An 11621-nucleotide genomic window follows, 5' to 3' on the forward strand; every position below is an offset into this window, starting at 1 on the left:
GGAAGGAAGGAAGGAAGGAAGGAAGGAAGGAAGGAAGGAAGGAAGGAAGGAAGGAAGGAAGGAAGGAAGGAAGGAAGGAAGGGCAAATGAATCTCTAGAAAATTATACAAGAAGCCGATGTCAATGATATATCATATCAGTCTCTAACAGAAACTGTCCTGTCTGGGTGAAATTGTGTTGTGGAGAAAAGGATAAATGGAAGGATCCACATTAGGTTAACATGAAAAAGGTCAAGTAATTTCATCAGACAAACATAAAGCAAAAACAAAATCCAAAGGGATGAAGTCAGAGGGTTTCATATACGGATAAACGAATGAAGTGGCCAATTTGACACTTCAATCTATTCTAGACACAGGGCCCAGAGAAGGAGCTCAGCAGTTTGAGGCTTACCACAGAAAACCGTGATACTGAAATGTGACCCTTTTCTACTCATATCTCTTCTCCTAGAAAATTATGACAGAAACTCAGCCAGTCAGACAACCACAACTAGTCAAAGATGAACTCTGCTGTTTGCTGTTCTCTTGCATCTAACCTAGAGACGATTTCTGCTCTGACTGGCACCATGTTGCTAGCTCCCAGAAGGGGAGGGTACTCTCCCTGTTTCTGTTTTGATTGCTGTCATCCAATAAATGGTTTGTTTTTTGTTTGTTTGTTTTTGTTTTTTGTTTTAAGGGCTTCTGTGTCAAATATTAATTTTAACTGGCTCTATAAAGGTTAGAAGGAAATAATAAATGGAGTCCGGTGCTAAAAGGTGCCAGTTATCTCAATAATGTCAGCCTAACTGGCCATCGACTGGGAATTTCTAGAGTCATTTGGGCCCACTCCAACTCTGGACAGAGGTTTGATTCAAGATGGTGCAATTAAAATTCTTTTATGAAAAGAAAACTATAGTTTACCATACACTTAACCACTTAACTTTAGCATAATTACATAAAACTCAATATAATTAATATGGGGTTATAAAATAAATACCCTATTTCTATTCATAGAGACCTAACAAAACTCCTCCATTCAGCTAAAGGATAGTCTTTCTTTTGGTCTGGTCTGACTTCTTCCTCTTACACTTTTTAATTTTCATTTTGTTTCTTAACACCTTTTTGTCCCACCGTTACCTGCTCTCATACCATGTCATTTGACTAGTAGTACATCACGGGCATTGTTACGTTTTTTAAAAAATCTATTTTTCTAAAGATAATTGCTTAATTTTCACTTTAGGTTTTAAGTTTTTGCCAATTGTATTTCCAGGGAGACTTTGGTTTCCTTTTTTCTGTCCCCAAAGATGACTGTTACTAGCTACTCGTAAACAATGAGTGATCTTGTAGTTTTGCAAGCCTGGGTTAGATATTCCGCATTTCCTGCCTACTTTCCTCAGCGAAATGTTTGTTCCTGATTTTGCCCTTAGGTACAGAAGAGGAATGTTATATTCTGGGTCTAGAACCTCCTAAATGAAGTCTGAACTAAAACACGTTCCCCACAGGGATGAATCGTAGACTCTGCTATAATCTATAAACAGAGACCGTGGCTATTACCATTTAGCTATTTATTATTGTTTACTATTAAAAACCTTTAAGTGCCTTAGTTCTCTATTTCATCCTATCTGAACAAATAGAATCCTAACCTAAACCTTTATTTATATATACGCTATGTAGTATTTAATCTAAAGGCTAATATTTCAATAAAACATATATTCTATAAATATATATATTTACATGTAAATATATATATAAACATATATTTGATATTTATAGTATATATATATATATGTATATAGCAAAGCTATTCTTATTTTAATTTTTGGTTATTGATAACTCTATACTATTATGGTTTGAACTAACAGGGGTAAAATGGAAATTCAGGATGTAGATGGAAAACTCCACTCCACAGTCCCTAAATAGCCTCAATGTAACCTTCACTTAAAAAAAAAAAAAAAAAGGCGTCATGAATTTTACTCCTCCCATCCTCTCGATCTTTTAGCTGTTGGAAATGGTGGTGATACAAAAACAAACAAACAAGCCAAAAAACAAAAACAAAACACATGTTCAGACCTGGTTGCAAATTAAAATGTTTTCTCATATTTAAAAAGAGCAAATTACTTTTGGGATGAAAGTATTGAATATTCCTGAATAGCAGCATGTTCAATTTTTGTGGCGACTTCTCAATATAAATCACACATTTTGAGGTGTTACCTTAAATTTCCAAGCTTTCTTTTATTCATTCTTGCTTATTTTATAAAGTATAAGACAAATATACAGCTGCAATGGTTTATCATGTGTAAGTTATTGGAATGATCAAAAAAAAGTTCAAAAGTTGGGTGGGGGAGTATGTGTGTGTGCGTGTGTGTGTGTGTGTGTGTATTAAAAGAAATTTTAAGAATGAATGTACAAAGAATAAAGATATTTCAAAACCTATTTACTTTTGATTCTAAGAGAATTGCTCGAATATCTACAAAAAGAATATCAATACAAGAGTTATATTTTCTCAGCCTCGGCAAAGAAAATTGTGTTATTTCTTTTCCATCATAGATTTTTAGTTCTTGATATCATCATTCACATCAATACCTTTCTACAGTCAAACACAGAGTCCTGCACACAACAGATGGTATATTTGGTAAAGAGAACTACATACATACCAATTATCTGATTCTTGAAGAAATCATTTAGGCAAATTCAGGAGATTCTGTGTTTTTCCTTTTCTAATCCTAGTGACAATAACAACAAATACAGTGACTCCTCAGAGCAGAAAAGGAAAAAGAGAAAGGAAAACTACAAGGCAATACAGAAAACTGAATCAGAAGAGAGTCCTACGAGAAAATACTAATAGTAAGAATTATCAGGATTTAAACTTAAAAATTTAACAAATAGATAAATAGGAATAATAATCATTATCAGTCATTTCAATGACTTGAGAAAATCATAAGGTTGTAGTGGGTATTAAAGGAAACTAGAACTTATTAATATGAAAACTACCTGTATTACAGAGAAAATATTAATTAGTTAAGAAGACAAAAAAAAAAACAGAGTAAGATATATTGCTAAAGAAATCTAGACTCCACAACTTAGTTGGGTTCTGCAATTTTATCACAGGCATTGAAAAAACTGACATCATCACCTGTATGTGACACCAATTTAGTTCCCATGCTTCTTGTAATGGAAGCATGAACTAATGAGAGGTACAATGAAGGAGGACAATCTAGGTTTCAATTTAGTAATTGTGCAACATCAATCCTCACCTGCTTAGTTTTCATCCTTTTGCTAAAATGAACACGTTACACCAGGTAATTCTCTGCAAACATACTTTTCATATTATACGACTTTTACTAAATAAATTCAAAAATGTGGAAATTACAGTAATCATCCAAGCGATTTGGTTAGCATAGTCTGCCTGTCTTTGTGTCCTGGGTGAACATAAGTCCTTTTTTCTAAATAGAATTTTTTAAATGCCTGTATTAGCCATGTCATTCTTGAAACTGCCCTTTTGACTAACTCTGGATAGAAAGCATCAGACACAGAGCGGTTCAGCCATTCCAGAATTTAGCTCCTTCCCTTCCTGCGATGATTAGAAATACATTTCTTTTATAAATGTCTGGACTGTTTAAATGTCTCGTGGTATCTGTACTCCTACCTTTCCACCCCACCCTAATGAGATTCTCTCCGAAATAGAAGTTTCACTTGTAAAAAACGCCCAAGGAAAAAGCAAGCACCTGTTTTGGGAGAGTTCATTGCTAACTTTATGCTTAATACAGTGACAGAGAATGTGTGTCTGGTAGCAGAGTGAAAATAAGTAACGTGAAGAATAGAAAACCATATATGATTTCTATCTGTAAAATGGAATCTTAGCCATGTAATTTATTTTTTGTTTGAACTGTGATTTAGAAATTGTAGACTCCTAAAATAATGAGAGCTTATCTGGAATAAATAAATGATATGCCTACATAGGCTCTTTATTCCTCAGTGCAAGAGGAAGTCCAACTGGAGGTAGGCAGCTACTGGAGCACCTGTGTCAGGCCGAGTGACAGGATAACGTACCAGCATGTTATGGAGATAAGGCAGTGAATGTGTCTGAGCAAAATAGTCTAGACCAGGACTGCTATATGTCCAACAGAAATGTAAGTCAAGCCACATACATCACCTCAAATCGTCAAGTCATCAAAAGTAGAAACAAATCAAATTAATTTTATATTTACTCAAATATACTAACTTAAACCCATGTATCCAAATGTTATCGTTTCAGCATGTAATCAGTATTTTTAAATTATTGAAATATTTTATGTTTTTGAACTGTCTTTGAAATCCAGTGTGTATTTTATACTTACAGTATATTTCCATTTGGATTAGATATCTGTAAAGTATTTGATACCATCCATGTGGCTAGCGATGATTATAATAGGCAGCAGCATTCCAGATAACAAAGTCAAGACTGCAGATAATAATTATGTTCCCTCCTCACTGAACTATCACACACACACACACACACACACCCCCTCTTCTCTCTCTCTTTCTCTCTTCCCACCTCTACCACCGAAGATATCATTCCAGAAATTTCTGTATGTATAAGATACTTCAATGACTTTGAAAAGATATTTAAATTGTTATGGTTATAGTTTTTGTTACTGTTATTACCCCTTCATGAAGTATATGAGACACTTTGTTTCTAAAGAGTAGAGGGACATAGATACAGAAAAGTTTTCTGCCTGCAATCACTGGCCATGTATTACTTTAGATACCTAAAGATAGTTTCATGAGTTAATGGTATTATTGGACTCTACAGTGAACAGTAATTTTTCAGCCATCCACTCGGATATATACAAATAAAGTGTTTTTGTTTTTCTAAAATTTATATCTCTGTAGAGTCTCATTAATCCTGAGTCATTCATTTGTTTCCATGAGTATGTATTGGGCAGCTGCTATGTGCTAGATTTTGTTACAAGCAATAAGGGTGTTTAAAAATTCCTACACTCTTAGAGACCACATCCTAGTGGAAGGAACACAGACAATATAAAATAAATATGTGTAAAATATAGTATGCTGCATGACAGAAAGTTAACTTTTTCTCTCTAGGGTAGCATCCAAAGACTGATGCAGATCCAGGCACTTCCTGACAGGGCCTAGAACTGTGCCTAGAACAAAGTAAGTGCAAAGTAAGTGTTTTCTGAATGAATAAATAACACTAGAGGAAGGCAGCTCATCCCATCATTATCTACAGTGCATCCGCTAAAATGTCAACAGTGCCCCATCTAGATGTCTGCTGTTTTCACCCCCCTCTAAACTGTCATCCACTGAGACATCTGGATCCCTGTTCACTCACTGGCCATTTACCACTCAGACCCCATCACGGCCATGTGTCCACTTCAGGTCCACTGCGGGTCACTCCACTGCCACTTCTCAGAGCACGTGCATATTCAGCTGTTCTTCTGTGACTATTCGGGGGTCTTGGGACTTGATGGGGATGCCTGGGTTGCCTTCAGGCAATGGTACCCCCTTTCTCCCATGCCATGTGCCTGTAAGTTTCTAAATGGAAACTGGAACACAGGTTCATTATTATTTTTAGATGTACTTTGAGTAACCTTTTTCTCCCTTCTCAAGGGTACACCAGGAAGCGGGTAGGCAGTGTCAGGGCACAGATCTTAGAATCCACCAGCCTATCTAATGGTCTTGTCTCCTTGTAGCCAGAGAAAATCTGTTTCTCCTCTTCTCTGTGTTGGGGGATAGGGTTGATAAATGAGTTATCAAATGAAATATTTCAGCCTAACTTCTTAAGGGATGCATAGACTTCATACACAACCAATCACATTTAACTTGAGGAATCTCATGCTTTAGAAAACAGTACTGTTTTTCTTTCTATCTTAATGCTTATTTGAAATGGTTGGATTTGTTAATATGGTAAGGATAAACAGAATAATAAAATCAGCAAAACAGAAAACCATGTTAATTTATACTGAATTTTAACAAGGTGGCTATGCTTTCTGCTCCATGTCACACTGGATAAAAGAGAAAACACTACCTAGCTGAACACACTGACCTTCGGAGGAATACACAAAACGGTCATACATATCATCTTCTTTCTTTATGTATTTACCCAAATGCATTGTCCTAAAAGGGTATATTATGCTATACTCCCGGGTCTACTTACTCTTCCTATTAAAAGTATTAAATAAAGCAATGCAAATATCATAAATATTTGAACACCTCAGATATTGAGGAGATGTTAAAGTGATACAATTTCTTGAAAGAAATGAGAGAGCATGTGATAGTCCCAAGCCTGAGGCTACCCGTGGTGCACGCCTTCAAAGACGAGAGCGGTAGAACGGTACAGTAACCGAAACGAGAGATCGATGCGCCACCATCATCTGTTCTAACGGGGAAGGCAGCACAGTGTACTGGGCACAGAGCTGCCACAGAAACGCACTCCCCAGCATCCAGTCTCATTTGCAGGCACAGGCAACAGACACCTGTGTCAACTCTAGTGACACAGTTTCTTCCCTAATAATAATAATGTCCTTCCTTCCATTTCTTCAGGATACCTCAGATACCATGTTTTATCACTTTTATTCCTACCAAGAAAACAATGTCTTTATTCAAAATGTAATGCGATGCTTATCTATATTTACTGTAATATTACTGTATATATTTGGAATCTAAGAAAGATGCTTAATGTAAGTAAGATGTGGTAGAATTGTGTTTTTATTAAGTCTATTTCTTATAAGACTATATAGGATTTTAGTTCTATACTAACGCTAGCTTTTATTGCATGAAATTCTGTAATATAGTTATTTTTAAGAACACACATACTACATTATGGGAGAAATGATGCTATTTTTAAAATTCCAATATAGTTAATGATTTCCATTTTTTTCAGCACTATTCTCTTTAGGTCTGTCCTGTTGCATTATTAAGTCATTTGTCGATCTAAGGCAATACAACACAGTAAAGATGTGTTGTTTAAATAATAATCACTTCATAAAATTCAATCTGTATCTATAAAGCATATGGAATATAGGCCTCCATATGTCGACTTTAGAACATCCAGAGTCTATTCTTACTAACGTTTGACCCTTTATCTTTATATTCACTCTGAGATGAGTCATTAACTTCTCAATGGTTAAGAGCTATAGAAGATTTTCCTAAAATCTTGAGGTTGTTGAGATGACGAAGATGGTACTGATCACGCAATGCCTGGGGTATGAGGAGGGGAAGCAAAATAAGAAGGAAGGATGGGGAGAGAAAATGATAATCACGGGGTGAGTAGAATAAAAGGGGATGTTTTGCAACAGTAGGGAAAGACGTCGACGATATCTAGCCAGAGTTCTTATCTACTTGAAATGCCAACAAACCGTGAGACATGAGGAATGTGGTGACTCACATCCTCTAAGTAATACGTAAGCGTAAGCGGGCATTTGAATAGCGCTTTAGAGTTTACAAAGTTCATCTGCCACCTATCATCTCCTTTCATCCTTCCTGAGTTAGATAATAGTATCATCATCCTCAGTTCACAGAGGAGGATACTCGGTGACACACAGGGTCACATATGTCACAGAGGACGAACCCAGCTTCACAGACTCCAACCATGTGCCATCTCTCACGCTCTGATGCTGAATGACTATCAGTTGCCCTCCTAGGAAACTTCTATTATAACTAAGTTATAGAGAAGACTCCAGAAAAGCTGATAATATCTGGAATCTAAAAACATTAATGATAACTTTGTTGGTTATTTTTTTCCAGAATTTTTAAGTTACATAGATTACATTTCCCTATCTCTGTTGAGAAGCTCTTTGCTATTTCTTTCATTTTAAACAAACCAAAAAAAGAATTATTTCACCTAAGAGACACATACTCAGAATTGGAAAAAAAAAATCTCAAATTATAATGTAAAAACTTCATCAGTGGAAAACAAAGATATATTCCTAAAATCTTAGCTGTCTTTTCTACCTAAGAACAGATAAATGGTCCCCAATTTACGATGGTTTGACTTACAATTTTTCAGCTTTATGATGGTGTGAAAGCAAGACACATTCAGTAGAAACTATACTTTGAATTTTGAATTTTATCTTTTCTAGGGCTAGCAATATGCAATACAGTACTCTCTCATGATGCTGTCAGCAACAGGGAGCCACATCTCCTGGTCAGCCACACAACCATGAGGGTAAACAACCAAAACTCTACAGTGTACTGTGTTGCCAGCGGTTTTTGTTTGTTTGTTTGTTCGTTTTATTGCATTCTGAGCACATATAAGGTAGGCTAGGTTAATCTATGATGTTCAGTAGATTAGGTGTATTAAATGCATTTTCAGCTTAAGGCATTTTTAATTTAAGATTGGTTTATCTGGATATAACACCATCTTAAGTCAAGGAGCATCTGTATGCAAGTATAAAATGTGCAGTTAATTCAGTTTTTTGTTTTGTTTTGTTTTCATCCAGATATTTGATACTGGCAAGTCTACACCCAACAAAACAGTTGATTCAGCCAACTCAGTAGCAAAAACAAGAAGTCACATCAGTCATGAGTTATGCACACAAAATCATAACTAATGAAAATTTTGCTAATCAACCAGTTGTCAAGGAGCCTTGAAAATACAGCCTAATCAGCACACAGCAAAGTTCCTATATCATCGATGCACTTGCCTGTTTCAAAGAATTCTATAGCAATTGTAGGAAAGAGAAGTCTATTTTTGAATGCTAGCATGTATTGAAAAAAAATCCAGAATGATTAAGTCTTCTGGCATGTATTTTAGCTATTACAGCTGTTTGCAGTATATACGTGCTACATCTATATTTGAAATCTCCGCTGTTGCCATTCACCATCTGCCCATAGATGGGTGAAAATGCCTGTTTTTTGTTCATTGCTTATGAAACCATGCATAGCAACTTCCAAACCTGCATTATTTTTCCTAATCTTTTTCAAGCATGTAATCCATATCCCAGAAGTGTTAAAGTAAAAAGTTTGAAGTCCCTTGAAGCCACCAGTGTAACTTGCCTTTTAAACTTGAAGAGTTGTAGGATGGCTCTCACAGTAACTTTGACCATCTATTTATTATTAACCATTTCATAATATTCTGATTATCCAGAAAACTGACTTCCAGACCTCAAACCTCTGGAATGTTGTGGGGAAAGAAATCTAGAAACGTCAAGACTGTAACACGGAGCCACAAGAGAGTCCCTTGTTCTTTGGCATGTAATAGTGGAATCCTGACCTCCTCCCACTCCGTCATTTTCTCTTAAGACAAAATCCTCACACTCCTGGTTCACTGACAGCTAGACAGCAGTGGACCTACGAGATTAAAATTTTAAAAAGCGTGCTATTCCCCAAGAGGAGGATATCTGATAGAAGGGAACATGGACAAGTCATGGTATGTCAACTAACGGGGAGACTGAAAAGCTGAAAAACATACCATGAATTTTCCCAGGTGTTATAACCCAATGGGAGAGTGAATGGTCTAACGATGTTCCTGACTCGTTCCTAGAAGCCATTATTTTCAGAGGCCTCTATTTAAAAAAGAAAAGGCAAAGAAATTATTTTAATTCGAATCTATTTCAATCAATATTATTTAAAATTTATAAACTTGGGGAATTTAAAGGTTAAGCTCCAGTTACCAGTAAAATTTATTTATGTGAAAAGTATGCACTAAAGGTATAATTTTGAAAGTTACTTCTATATAATATAATAAAGTTACTACTAATATAATAATTATGAAAAATAACCTGTTATATCATTAATACCCATAATTTAAAACCATGTAGATTGAATTAGAGTCCACAGTTTCAATCTCAAGAACTCTGCCTAAAATAAAAAATAAACCCATCCATGATGTGAAACAAAGTTCTACTCCCAGGACATGGTTCTCACATACTTTACACAAAAATCATACCTTCATGAGACAACTAAGTACAAATGAATTTCAACCACTTAGTTTCTTCCGTCTCTGTAGAATTATTTCCCAATAAATGTGACAGTGGTATAATTGTTCTATGTCATTGGGAGCAGATTCTATATCATTAGGATTATTTTTTTTCACATCAGATGAATCACTCTTAGAACCACCAGTGGTAATGGACAGTAATCCATTCTTCTCTCTATTCTGTAAAAAGTATCCCTTTATTAAAATAATCTCATCTTCAGTTTACATTTATCCATCAATATTTTCTAGGCTTTCATGAGCTGTAACTGAAGATTCACTATGCCTCAATTTAATTGTTAAGTAAACAAGCCCGTTCTTAACTAAGTGTTACAAACAGGTCATCGTAACTTCCACCCAGTCTGCAGTCACAGGTGTAATCACACCTTCCAGTTGAAGACAGTCAACACAACAGACACATTTTACTTCCTTGCCAAATCTGTAATGGTAGAGAGCTTATTAGGCAAATCCATTTATTGACTGGCTATATCTAGCTGATGAAGTGCGTTGTTAAAACTTGCCTTTCTTTTCAAAATTCAGGAATTTGCTCTTTTAAAAGTCGAAAATATTTTTCCTATGAAATATGCATTTATTTACAATTATATTGTCTTTATGAACCTTAGCTCTGGAATTAACTCAATATCTGATCACTAAAAAACAGAAAGCTAAAACACCGCAGTATGTATTTTTTTAAAAGTATGCATCATTGATAATAATAAAGAGTTCAGTTTTCTCATATATATTGTAGTTGGGTCTTGCTAGATAACAAATTAAAAAGATTTGAGTCTCTCCTTTACGAGAACCCAATGTATATTATAGGCTTCTAAGTCACTTAGCATATGATGTGGGGATGCTTAGCATAGTAACTACTTCACTGAAAGTGTGACATAAATCTTTGCTGAACCAAATTGAAACAAACTGTGATACACACATAAACAGATCGATGATAATACAGGATAATAACTGGTTCGATAGAGGTGAAATAGATTCATATGGAAAAATAGAGGATGCGGCAACTAATGCTGAACGGAGAGTTAAAAAGTTTTCACCAGAGAAACTGCAATTGAGCACATTCGTAAAACATTTATTTAGAACCTAACAAGACTTTTTTTTTTTTTGACTGTGAAATATGACTTCAGCTGCCTTTGTGTGGGGATTTATTTTACTTTTCTCCCTTCAAATTTGTGATTATCATTATTAACTGCTTTTGAGTTTGTAGCTTTATTTGATATGCTTGTAATCATAATTATCATTTTAGCCAAGACGCCATGCAGTGAGAGAGTCTAAGAAACAAGATGGAGGCAAGAAAGACCCTATGTGTATCATAGTCTCTACAAAGCTTATGCACGTTATATTCCTACAGAGCTTGCTCATGTCTTACGCTCAATGGCAACTACAGATTAGAAGCAAATCTCATCACTGCTCAAAATTCATCAAGGCACTGCCATGGCTTGGATTAAAATCTAAACTCCTGAACGAGCTCAAAGGGCCAATGATGAAATGCCAATTGCCTCCCTCTGCAGTCTCTTCGCTCACCTCTCCCAGCTTCCTGAACTCCAGAAATGACGACTTTCCTTCTGTCTGTTTTCCCTCTGCTTGTCAAAATTTCCTTTTCAGAAGTATCCTAGAGTCAAGAGCCCTGGAGCCAACCTGTCTGGCTGAAAATCTGATATCACTACTCCCTACTTGTGGAAACTCTAAACATTTACATGAACACCCCAGGTCTCAATTGC

This window comes from Pteropus vampyrus, unplaced genomic scaffold, assembly GCF_000151845.1.
Source record: "Pteropus vampyrus isolate Shadow unplaced genomic scaffold, Pvam_2.0 Scaffold73, whole genome shotgun sequence".
In the NCBI taxonomy this organism is placed as follows: Eukaryota; Metazoa; Chordata; class Mammalia; order Chiroptera; family Pteropodidae; genus Pteropus; species Pteropus vampyrus.